General features: G+C 32.6%; 1 protein-coding gene across 2 annotated transcripts in view; it reads right to left on the reverse strand.

Annotated features, from left to right (window-relative positions):
* Positions 1-3,189, reverse strand: part of LOC124360604 (multivesicular body subunit 12B) — a 29,630-nt gene extending 26,441 nt beyond the window's left edge. Inside the window, exon 1 of one of the 2 annotated variants that reach the window (XM_046814353.1) lies at positions 3,023-3,189. The gene's annotated coding sequence lies outside the window, so the exon portion shown is untranslated. The remainder of the gene's footprint in view (positions 1-3,022) is intronic. The other variant, XM_046814354.1, reaches the window with a different exon arrangement.
* Between the last annotated feature and the right edge of the window lie 9,119 nt (positions 3,190-12,308).

The raw sequence follows: 12,308 nt of genomic DNA on the forward strand, positions 1-12,308 counted from the left end.
ATAAACTCTTTCAATACCTTTCTTCAAAGTACTTTTTATTCATTTTTTAGAGAGTTCTAAAGTGTGCCCCTTTTTAAGCGTCTCATCCATAGCCAAAAGGTGGGGATTTCTCATTTATTCCATAAAAATTTATATTTATGTATTAAGAGACTGCAAACTAATAAATTAAACAATTAAAAAACATAGCCTTAAGACATTGAATATTTCGAACCTACAATTTATTATATATTATATAATGATTTAAATTGGTCCCGTCTGTAACAGTTTTCGAAGTCTAATCTAAAACACAATATTCCTTGAGAATTTGATTGTAAAAAACACTTGATATTCCAATAATTTATACATATCTCACATTTATAAATATTTCTAACTATAAAATATATTGTATTAGATAATCTAAATGAAGTAAATAGTTAACTAGTATATTTATAATTGTTTTTTTAGAAACTCAATTTTGATAACCAGTAAAAAATTTAAAAAAAGCATCAACAGAAAAAGAAAATACAAGAATGAAAAAGCAAAAATAGAGAGAATTGATACAGTATGAAAAATTTTAAACATTTAAGGAAATTAACAAACCATGGTAATATTAAACCAGGGCCAAAGAGAAAACGGTAATTCTAAGCAATATATGGGTCAACCTCGATTTCTCTCATATTACAATATAATGTTTCAATAGTCAATTAGAAAAGGAAATGACTAGAATTTCTTGCCGGAAAGCAGTTATAGGGAGCAGGCAACTCATATTACAATATAATGTTCCAATAGTCAATTAGAAAAGGAAATGACTAGAATTTCTTGCTGGAAAGCAGTTATAGGGAGCAGGCAACCGCGAGAATTACCTATTAGTGATCAGGGGCACTGACGTGATCTGGGTTTCAAATTTGGAACTACTCGAGTTAATTTTTTTTATAAAAGAGCAAGCAGCGCGAAGCGCTGCGCAGCGGGCAAGCATCGTGCGTGATCTTCGTATATACTGAATTGATTCAGGCCAAAGGAATGACACATATTCCTTTACCAGATTTTTACGGAGATTTTGTATTGGGCGGATTATATTGGTTTACTTTGCTTTCCAGCATGTAATTATGTGTTTAAAATTGTTTTACGTACATTACCTACATTATATTGTAATATGTAATAACAATTTATCAGAAATTTTTAATAAAAAAAAGGATCACGCACGATGCCTGCCCGCTGCGCAGCGCTTCGCGCTGCTTGCTCTTTTAGAAAAAAAATTCACTCGAGTAGTTCCAAATTTGAAGCCCAGATCACGTCAGTGCCCCTGATCACTAATAGGTAACTCTAAGCAATATATGACCGTCTGGCGGTTGCCTGCTCCCTATAACTGCTTTCCGGCAAGAAATTCTAGTCATTTCCTTTTCTAATTGACTATTGGAACATTATATTGTAATATGAGAAAAATCGAGGTTGACCCATATATTGCTTAGAATTACCGAGAAAACTAAACAAGCTGATATACATAAATATACAGCATGTTTAGAGCTTGATGAGAGTCAGATTCTGACATAAATAATTCCATTCTATTCACAAAAATCAACTTTTTATGATGATATTTATTAGAGACTAGAAAGAATTTGAAGCTGACGTTCAAAGGATGACACCCAGCCAAAATTTCTCCTCCAGCAATTAAGTAAGACAAAAAAATTAATCATACACACCATAGATACATAGTTACGATACAAAGTATAGTAGAGGAAGACTAAGACAAAGTTTTAAGTTTTTATTCATACTCCGAAAAACAATACCAGAAGCAAGGCTGGTAATACTTTTAAGATTAATGAAAATAGGTCATTCATTAAATTGTAAAATGATTGTACATCATATTGCCATAACTACAATTCAGGCTGGGATTAGTTGTTTTAATTTTTTTTTATGGATTTCTCGCTTTATGTTTTTGAGCCTATACAATCATGATGTGGAGTTACGTTTATTTTATTAAAAAAGCACTTTTTGCCCAGATTTATGATAATAGGCCTATATCTTATCATAGTAATATTAAACACTATTATTCAATAAATTTGTCTATAATCTAAGTCTAATTTTGTCATATTAATCGCCAATTACTATAACTAATAAGTTGAAATCATATGCTAAGTTAAATAAATTGTAATATCAAATTATCCTCCAGATAAAACAATCGAACCATTTGATAATAGCAATCGAATAACATGTGTAGGCCGCTTATAAAAGTCTACTCCCTTTGCTTGATTACTTAAAGGCCTAGGTCATAACATTTAAGAAATTGGTCCAATAAAAGAGCCTATTTTACGCCAGTGTAATTGTCCGATTCTTTAGAAAATAAAATAGACATAAGAAATTAATTAATAATATTTACAACTCTTACTACTAAGTTTAGTTAATTTATTAAATGGTATGTGCATAACAAGTGAATAACTCATTACTATTAGAAAGCTAAAAGCTGTATGTGAGATCTTATCACATAACCAAGAAGTCTTCCTTTCAGAGGATCTTTTTTTCTTAGGCATTTCCTCACTGCTATCCTAGATAACCTATATATTTCTTAAACTTCAATTTGGAAAATTAACACCAAATTTGAAATGGGTCTTGTTAACTAGCAAACTACCAAAATGAAATAGGTCTAACTACCATTAAAGGGACAATCATCCACTTGCAAATTTCAAACCAGTGATGTATTTATCAAACAATCCTAGGAACTCAGCTTTGTTACAGAGTAGATCTAAAATAAAAAACAATCATAGTAAAAATAGCTTATAATTTAAATTTCATATATATAAGATATCAACCAAACAAGCAGTAGTTTGCATGATAAATATAGAAGATTTAATGCAATTTGTTTTATACAGCAAAATTGGAATACAAATAAGACTTTTAGTAGTTTCCTAAGTAGATATATGCGTAATCTAGGCTAAGATTACTAGTTTTTGGCCCATTACAGATTCCAATTTTGTAGCCTAACACTAGTCTGTATAGTTTAAATTTTGTTACTTTAAATACACATTAGAGTTAAAATATAGCTTACTCATTTAACATCTGGCCAAGCCGAATGTTTCACTTTTCATAACACAACTAAGGTCATAATTAATTAACAATCTCCTTCACGTACTTGGGTGAACCTTGTACTTGTGTGTGAGTGTATGTATTTTGCTGTATATTCTTAATTCTGGAACTGTGAAACTGTGTACTGACTGTCACCGACCAATGACCATAGAGATACCGACTGAACTAATTTGACAAATTAAAAGAAATTGACGTGTCCTCTTCAACAATTTATTTCTCTCTGTTCTGAGTTCTCGTTTTCAGATCTCCGAATTTCAGCTGAGGAGTTCAGCTTTCTGTAGTATAGTATCCCTCACTCATCCAAGCATAGAGTAATCCCTCAAAACTGGACAAGAAGATTGTGGAAATCCTTGACTTTCCAGAGAGTAGACCTTGCATCCATGTGAGAATTATTGTGTCGTAATAATATTATTATTATAAGGTTAAAATAAATCTGAACAGTTGAAGTGCTACCCATGCTTTAAGAACAGAGCTAGCTTTACTGAACAAAATTCCTTTAACACAATCTTCATATAAACGTAAGATCTATTACCTGAAAGTTCAAAGACTATAGTAAAACACTTTTTAGTTTTTAGAATTTTTATATAAATTATATGACCGTACTGTAGTACTTTTTTGGTTATTTTTATATTTACTTGTTGGTTAAATAAGGAAAAATTTAATGTTATTCCCCCACATATTTTAAAATTTGATTCTACTGCGAGAATATGATTTGGTATATAAAGGGCTTCCTTTTAGTTGCACATATTTTATTATACACATTTTTACCCATGGTCTGATAATTGGTTAAAATCAATGAAAAAGTTCAACAAAATTCGTTTCGCCTTACTTTCTGATATTATGTTTCATTTGAATATTCAATAATATTTTATAAAATAAATAAATTATACGATTCGGCGGAATACGGGCAGACTAACGATTGAAATTAATTCAGTACTTCTTGTCACGGGCTTTGGAGACTAAATTCAACTCCTCTCCATTATATTACAAACAAAACATACAATATAAAATTTATTTGTATTTGAAAAAGGTAATTAAAACATATGGTCATTCGATATAATATTAGATTGATTTTACATTATTGTCAAACTATTTTATTACCCTTTAAATATTTATAAAATATTAATAACTGAGCAAGTAACCTAGATTTAAGAATATTACTCATTTAATAATGTAGGCCTGTATGAAATCACCTTCAATAATAAATTATTTGTACCAATTCATCCATACAGTATCAGGATTATACTTCCTTATTTATTTATTCCAACGGTCAAAGCCATTTCACATTGATGAAAAAAAAACATATTAGATAACAAAAAACAAAAAATAGGGTAATAACTTCAACAATAATAAAAAGAACAACAATCAATACATAAAACATATAAACAATGTGTAATTATAGTTTTTAATTGACAGCTGATTAACTATGATCCAAATTCAATTATATAATATCAACACTCATAACTTTTCGATCCCGATTAATTAATTTAGTTTAAATCTTAAAATATTTGCCTTTCTTTCATTTTGTCTATTTTAAAGGCATTGAACTTAGTTATCGGATCACACCGTATCCACAAGCATCCAAAGAACGTCACAAATCTCACCATGACGCATCCACCATTTGAAGAATCGGATCCATCACAGTCCCGACTAAAGCTGCTCTTCCACATACACGGTATTTGAGAGTTCGTTCCTTCCAATATTAGTCATAACTCATTTCATTTTATTCTGCATTTGTTAATTTATAAGAGTTATATTATCTTTCTCACTTTAGTCAACAATATTTATCAAGTGGAACTGTTATTGTATCTGTATTAATCGAAATAAAACTATGCATAATTAGATTTTAATAACTTGTTTCTAACATACTAATTTTTAAATTTCAAATAAAATATATAAGGTTGCAGCAGTGTTGAATGTTGTGAACGCAGTAACTGAGAATGCTGTCATTGCTGTGCAACACGACGCAAACGCCCCCTTCTCGGCGTTACTTGTTGTAACTAACCCATACTTTCTTCTCCAAAAGATATCGTATTAAGCTTTGTATAAATCTGACATTCTGGTATACTCAAAAACCCGTGCCTCATCTCTTACCAAACCGTCAAACATTATATTATTTAACAAATCAAATCAAAATCATTTATTTCTCATTGACATTAACATGTATCGAGAATGGTCCATATGTATAAATAACTAAATACTAAAAATATTCTTGTCAAAGTTATTGTTATATCTGGTAAAACTACAAATTAAGAAATATATTGAAAAACAGTACTACTGATATTTTTAATTGTAAGGTTGAGTGGGCCCAAAAATTCAGAGAGTAAGTAAAAACAGTTTTTTACAAGAAAGTCTTTTAGCTTGTTTTTGAAAGATGCAAGTGCTGGCTTTTAAATAATCTGGCAATCTATTATAAATTGTAGGTCCTAAATATTCTATTGATTTGCGGAACATATAATTGCTATGGTGGGGTACTGTGAAACTATTTTTATTTCTGGTGGGATATATATGATTGTGGGTAGGAAAAAAGTAATGTGTTTAAAAGTGTAAATTGAAACGGAATAAATAAAAATGGAGGGGAGGGTTAGTATACGTTCCTAGTGAAACACTTGCCTACAGCTCTCCAGGCCCCTCAACCCAAACACTAAACGAATAGCCCTCTTTTGCAATTTGAATACTCTTTGTAACAGAGAAGATGAAGCAATTCCCCATGACATTATACCATATGACATCATAGAGGAAAGGAACCATCATATACCATTTTCAGTGCACTACTTTTCAGGAAATTAGAAAGACACCTTGAGGAAAACAATTCAGAGTTGAGCTTAGAGCAAAGGGCCTCTACATGCTGACGCCAAGAAAAACCAGCATTCAGATGAACGCCCAAGAAACATACTGAATCAACCTCAATGATGTCAACCTCGTCTAAAGCAACAAAACCCTTAGAAACTGTCTGAGATCGAAAGTGAAGAATGGATGTTTTGTCAAGATTGAGGAATAAATTATTGCGAATGAACCAAGAGTTCATTTTTTCGATTGTAGCGTTTAATTGAAGATTTAACGCTATTGAAGAGTCTGCCCGAACAATGTCCGTGGTGTCATCAGCATATTGAGCGACGCGAGCTTCAGGAACACAAGAGCTTAAATCGTTTACATACAAGGCAAAGAGAAGGGGTCCCAAGATAGAACCTTGAGGAACACCCATGGAGACCTCAACGAAATCTGACTGTGCCGTACCAAAGGAGTTGGTAACCTGAACACTCTGGTAACGATTTGAAAGATAGGACCTGAACCACAGCAGGGGACAACCTCTGATGCCGTAGACTTCAAGCTTATTAAGAAGTTTCAGATGGTTAACTGTATCGAACGCTCTCGTGAGGTCGCAAAAAACACCAGCTACGTGATTCTGATTGTTAAGATGAGTAAATACACATTTGGAAAATTGGGCAAAAGCATCGGTGGTGGATTTAGAAGGAACAAATCCAAATTGAGTGTCACTCAGAATGGAATTTCTGATTAGAAAGTCTGTTAGTCTAACATGAATGAGACGTTCAAAGACTTTGCTGATGGTTGGTAAAATTGATATGGGACGATACTGTTGAGGCGAAGACCTACTGGCTTTCTTGAAAACCGGAATGACCTTAAGAGAGCTTCATATCTGACGAAAACTTCCCCTGAAGAACTGAGTTGTTGAAAAATTGAGTTAAAGGAGGGCCTAAGGGTGAAGCAACCCGTCTAATTATAGAAGGACTCATTCCAAAAACGTCAGGAGTTGAACTGGTTTTCAAAGATGAAATAGTATTGTACATTTCAAGGAGCGTTGTTGGGGCTATGAAGAAACTTGATGGACAGTTGTTTATTTTAGAAGAGCTGTTAGTGCAACTATTTGTTCCGTTTATGGTTTTAGCCAGTGGGGCACTCATAAAAAATTGTTAAACATTTCAGCGATTTGACGTGGGTCAGAGATTGCAGCTCCATTATCTTGTAGCTCCTGAATATGTCTTTTTCTAGCTGTTTGCTTTCCAGAGTTCTCAGACACTATGTTCCATACAGTTTTGGCAACATTCTTACTCTTATTCAGACGGCTTTCGATCTGAGATGTTTTCAGAGATGAAATTAGGAACTTGTAGTTTCTCTTGTTGACCTTATACAATATCCTATGCTGTTCAGGAGGAAAGTCACGCTACAGAATGTAGAGGTCCTTGAGACGTTCTCTAGCCAAGAGAACGGTACTTTGGGATTATACCGACCACACCAGTATGAAGAACACAAAAATATAAATTTATAGAAACAAACGTGATAGAACGAAAAAACAACTGTTTAATTACAAAATTACAAGCATTTCCAGGTATTGTCGTCGCTGTTATCTTATCTTTCTTGAGAATCCCGATTACGGCTGGCCGCGCGGCATCACATGATTTACACGGTACATAATTGCCTTTCCATTACAATTCAATTTATATTTCTGATCAGCCCCTCTAGAATTTGATATTTTACTGATAGGTACTATCTCGAGGGATGTTTTTCTTTCGTCGACATCAGGCACTCGCATTTTGGGTGGCGATCAAGAATAAAAACAAGTTTTGTGTTCTTTCAATAAAGAGTTTTGTTTTAGTATGGTAATGTTGGTTTTTGTTGAATTTTTGTGTTTGGAGAAGTGTAGAGGTAAAACACGGAAGTACAACAAAGCGACGCACCAGCTGAACGGGCGGCGAGACTCTGCAATCACGTTATCTACTAGACCGCTCGACTTTGACCTCTGTCTGAGGATGGGGAGGGGTTTGCGATAAGACAATTCCTGTTTTATATTGACGAAATATTGTTCTAGGCTAATCTAGTAATCAGTAGAAGCAAAATGTCAAATAACGATTCTTGTCTGGGTGTGGTCGGTATAATCCCAAAATACCAAGAGAACTTCTCCTGTCAACCCACCAGGCCTTTGACGTTTTTACGCTCCGATGTGACTAAAGGAAAGGCCTAGTTAAAGCAGGATGATAGTTGACTGAAGAATAACGAGTACTGGTCATTTATGTCCTCGTATAAGAAGATATTATCCCAATCAACTGAATCTAAAAGTTCATAAAGTACATTGATATTTCTGTCTGAGAAAACTCGGTAATGGGCAGAGTTACACCCCTTAGATGCAATTGGCTGAATTACGGCTGTAACAAGCTGTGCTTCGTGATCGGACAAACAGGAAGGGACCACCTCAGCTGTCACATAGTCAGGCTCGATGTTACTTAAAATATTATCGATGCATGAACCTCCTGTTGGTGATGGGCGGGTCACTGATGAAATCTGAGCTCTAATTGAAAAACTTTGAAAAATGTAGGAAAATAGCTCACGAACATTTGTCGATCTTCATTCACAATTTCACAAGCCAAGTCGCGTAAAATACGATTTTTTGTGATTAATCAGTTCTTGATTCAAGCTGTTAAATTATTTCTTGATTTTATAAGTTCTAAGAGACGAAAAATTCTTTTTGAAATCAAATTAGCTTTGATTATATCATGCGCATTAAAAAAAATATTTCCTTTGGACTATATGCCTTACAAAGAATGTATTTTAGTTGTAATTTGGAGACACTAAAAATAATTTACTTTTCTCTAGTGCACTCGCATACTTCGTATGGGCAACCATCAAGGAAAACTTGAATATTGTTCTCAAACTTAAAAAAAATGATAGTTTTAAAGAGCTTCAGATTTTTACAGTATATGGATTATATACAGGGTGTAAATTAAGTCCTGGTACGCCTACATATATTCTAAACGGATTGGAATATCCATGTAAATTCTTCACCATATCTATTAAAATACTTTGATGTACTTTTTGAAGGATAAAAATATTCCCCCCCCCCTTTTCAAATAGGAGAAGAGGGGGTTACTTTAAAATTTCAAATTGCAACCCCTATCTTGTAACATTCCATTTTAAAGGTCTATTCGATGGAAACACAATGCACAATGGCATTAACAAAACATCTCTATGGCGATCCAAGTAAAAATTATGGGTAAATAGTCCCTTACACTGTAATTCAATCTAGAAAAAGACACCTCTTACCGAAACTATGCAAACCATAGAAACATTAGATACTACGTAAAGAAATAAACTGGGCCCTTTAAAGTCTTACTAAAAGATATCACGCATGCATTGTGTTGACATGCACAAGACATTAAAAATTCTACAGATTATTTTTTGCGTTCTTTGTCCATAACTTTTGCTAGGATCCCTGTAGAGATGTTTTATTCATGCCATTGTGTTTACCTTTCAAATGACATTTCACAAGATAGGGGTTGCAATTTGAAAATTTAAAGTGACCCCCTTTGAAAATGGGGCAAATACGATCCTTCAAAAAGTTCATAAAAGTATTTTAATAGGTATGGTTAATATTTTACATCTATATCTCAATCCATTTAGAATATATCCAGGCGTATCAGGACTTAATTAACATCCTGTATAAATGAAAATATAAAATATGTAAAAAAAACAGCACTTCCTTTTTAAGAGTGAGCCATAAGTACAGTACAAGATGTGGTATTACACTGGACAAACATAGATAGACTGCAGTTTAATGAGAAAAACACTAATTATACGGGGGAAATTTTAAACTAAAGTAAGTGCATAAAAAAACATAAACTAACTGCAGAGAAAAATAATGCAATATTTAAGAAAAATTGAAGTCATACTTAATAATTTCTTTATCTTTATATTAATTTGATAAGTTTTTTATAACGGTTAATATACGTTGGTGAGATTTTTATTTGTGTTAAAAGTGGTACTTAAGTCATCAAATTTGACAAATTATCTTGTTTCTTGGAAGAACTTACTTATGAGTTAACAGCGATTGTGTTGCCTACTTTCAACACAGCAGTGGTAGCTTTTTATACATCTCCAGCAAGTAGCTTTTGTCTTTTTTATGATAAACTCCATGATATATTTTTCTTTCTGAATGGCAACAAAATGAACATAATTATTGCTGGTGATTTTAATGTAAACTTCCTCAGTAACCATGTGGAAACCAAAGAACTCCTAACTTGATCAATAGCTTTAGACTTAATATCACTGTCTCAGAAATAACTAGACCAGGGCTTGGCGCTAGTGAAACCATGGGTAGATGTATTGACTATCTACTGACTACTGTTCCCAGACAGAGTAGACTCTTCAGTAATTCTCACGGCTGCTTCTGATCATCTGGCCATCCTCTTCGAAGCGTTTTTGGAGTATAAAATACTACAGACTGTCTCAGAAAATTCAATAATTAGACCCATTTGTTCCATTGGTACTTCACTTTTTTATCATATATTAACCTTATAAATTGGAATGATGTATACTGGTTAAAAACTGATATAAATGATAAGTTCAAGCTCTTTCTGGATCTGTTTATATGGGCACTAAACTTTTCTAAGCCTCTTAAGACTAAAAAAATTTAAAAGTAAGAATGTTAATGTTTCCTGGTATCATGATAGCCTAGTTAAAATAAAATCTGAATTAGATAAGCTACATTGTATAATTAATAACACCAACTCTGAGAGCAACACTGAATTCAAAATTAGGTACAAGAAACTTAAAATAGTGTATAAGAATAAAATTCAAAAGGCCAAACTTAGTTTTAAAAATAGCTTAATTGAAAAAGCTGTAAATAAGAGTAGAGTTGCTTGAGGTTTAATAAATCAAGCAGCTAGACATCATAGTAAATCAGTGTATTCTTCTGTGACACTGGAACCCAATAGTTTTAATGATTATTTTGTTTGTTCAGTTGAAGATACATGTAATAATATCCTCACTAGTGATAATACATTTTCTTTTTATCTTAACAGGTATTCCAACCGTAATACCGCAATACAGTGTTCCTTCCGTCTGTTAATTTGAATTTTATTGAATTTAAAGTCAAAGATGTCTATGCAGCTATAATTAGTTTAAATGGTGTTAATTTTAGATCATATGACCTTTCCAAGGCCATTGACACGGTCGACCATAGGATCCTAATAAGTAAGTTGAGCTACTATGGTTTCAGTCAACTTGTAAATTTCTTCAAGTCATATCTTTCCAATAGGAGTCAATATGTTTATTTAAATGGTTCTATTTCTGAAACTCGCCCTGTTAATTATGGAGTTCCACAAGGCTCCATTTTAGGTCCAACCCTATTTATTGCATATATAAATGACTTGCCTTCTAATCTTGGCGAGAGTGGTGTAAGCACTTATTTATTTGCTGATGACCTGGGGCTCACAGTCAGCTCTAAATCAGACGTTGAATGTAAAAGTATTGTTGGTTCTAAGACTTTGATTATAAACGATTGGTGTGCAGCTTACAAGTTATGTGTTAATAACAAAAAAATTCAGGATTTACAAATAATACTAGCTTATAGGTCCAGTGAAAATGATTTTAGTCTCAAGTTTCTTGGAGTACACATCCAATCCGATTGGATTGGATAATCCAATCAGATTAGAAAACTTAAATAAGATTTTAAATGGCAAGCTCACATAGATTATGCTGCTTCTAAGATTGCTAGAGGCATTTTCTTAATTAGATCTCTAAAGGATGTTATTTCCTCAGACCTTAGGCTGCATATATACTGTGCTTATGCCCACAGTTTTCTAACCTATGGGATTGTTTTGTGGGGTTACTCACAATCTACAAGCAAGCTATTCATTTTACAAAAAAGGGCAGTAAGGCAGCTGTGCAATGTAGGAAACCGTGGACACTGTAAACCTCTCTTTTTCTAAAACTTAATATTTTAACACTGCCTTCTATTTATGTATTATATGTGCTCTTGTATGTAAATGATAATTTTAACTATCTTTCTAACCATAGTAATATGCATAGTTACTATACACGTAATACAAATAATCTAGTGACAACAAAATGTAATTTTTCAAGCACCCAATCCAATTTCAAGTATCAAGGAATTAAGCTGTACAATGCATTGCCTTCAGATATAAAAGAATTAAGTAGAACTAATTTTAAGAACTGTGTAAAAAAATTGTTATTCACATCTTGCCTGTACAGCATTAATGATTTTTATACTGTATTAATTTAGAATAGATTATTTTAGACAAATAGTTATTTAACATTGTTATAAGTATGTACATTACATCTTGTAAATAAATTTTTTTATTTCATAGTTTGGGTAGAGCTAAGTTTTTTTTATAAAAATGCAACGTATCAATTTGTTTTTGTGTTTATTTGGATTATTTTGTGTATTTATTTCAATTATTGTTGAATACTGAAATATATTATTATTGTTATAG

Source organism: Homalodisca vitripennis, chromosome 4, assembly GCF_021130785.1.
Source record: "Homalodisca vitripennis isolate AUS2020 chromosome 4, UT_GWSS_2.1, whole genome shotgun sequence".
NCBI classification, from domain to species: Eukaryota; Metazoa; Arthropoda; class Insecta; order Hemiptera; family Cicadellidae; genus Homalodisca; species Homalodisca vitripennis.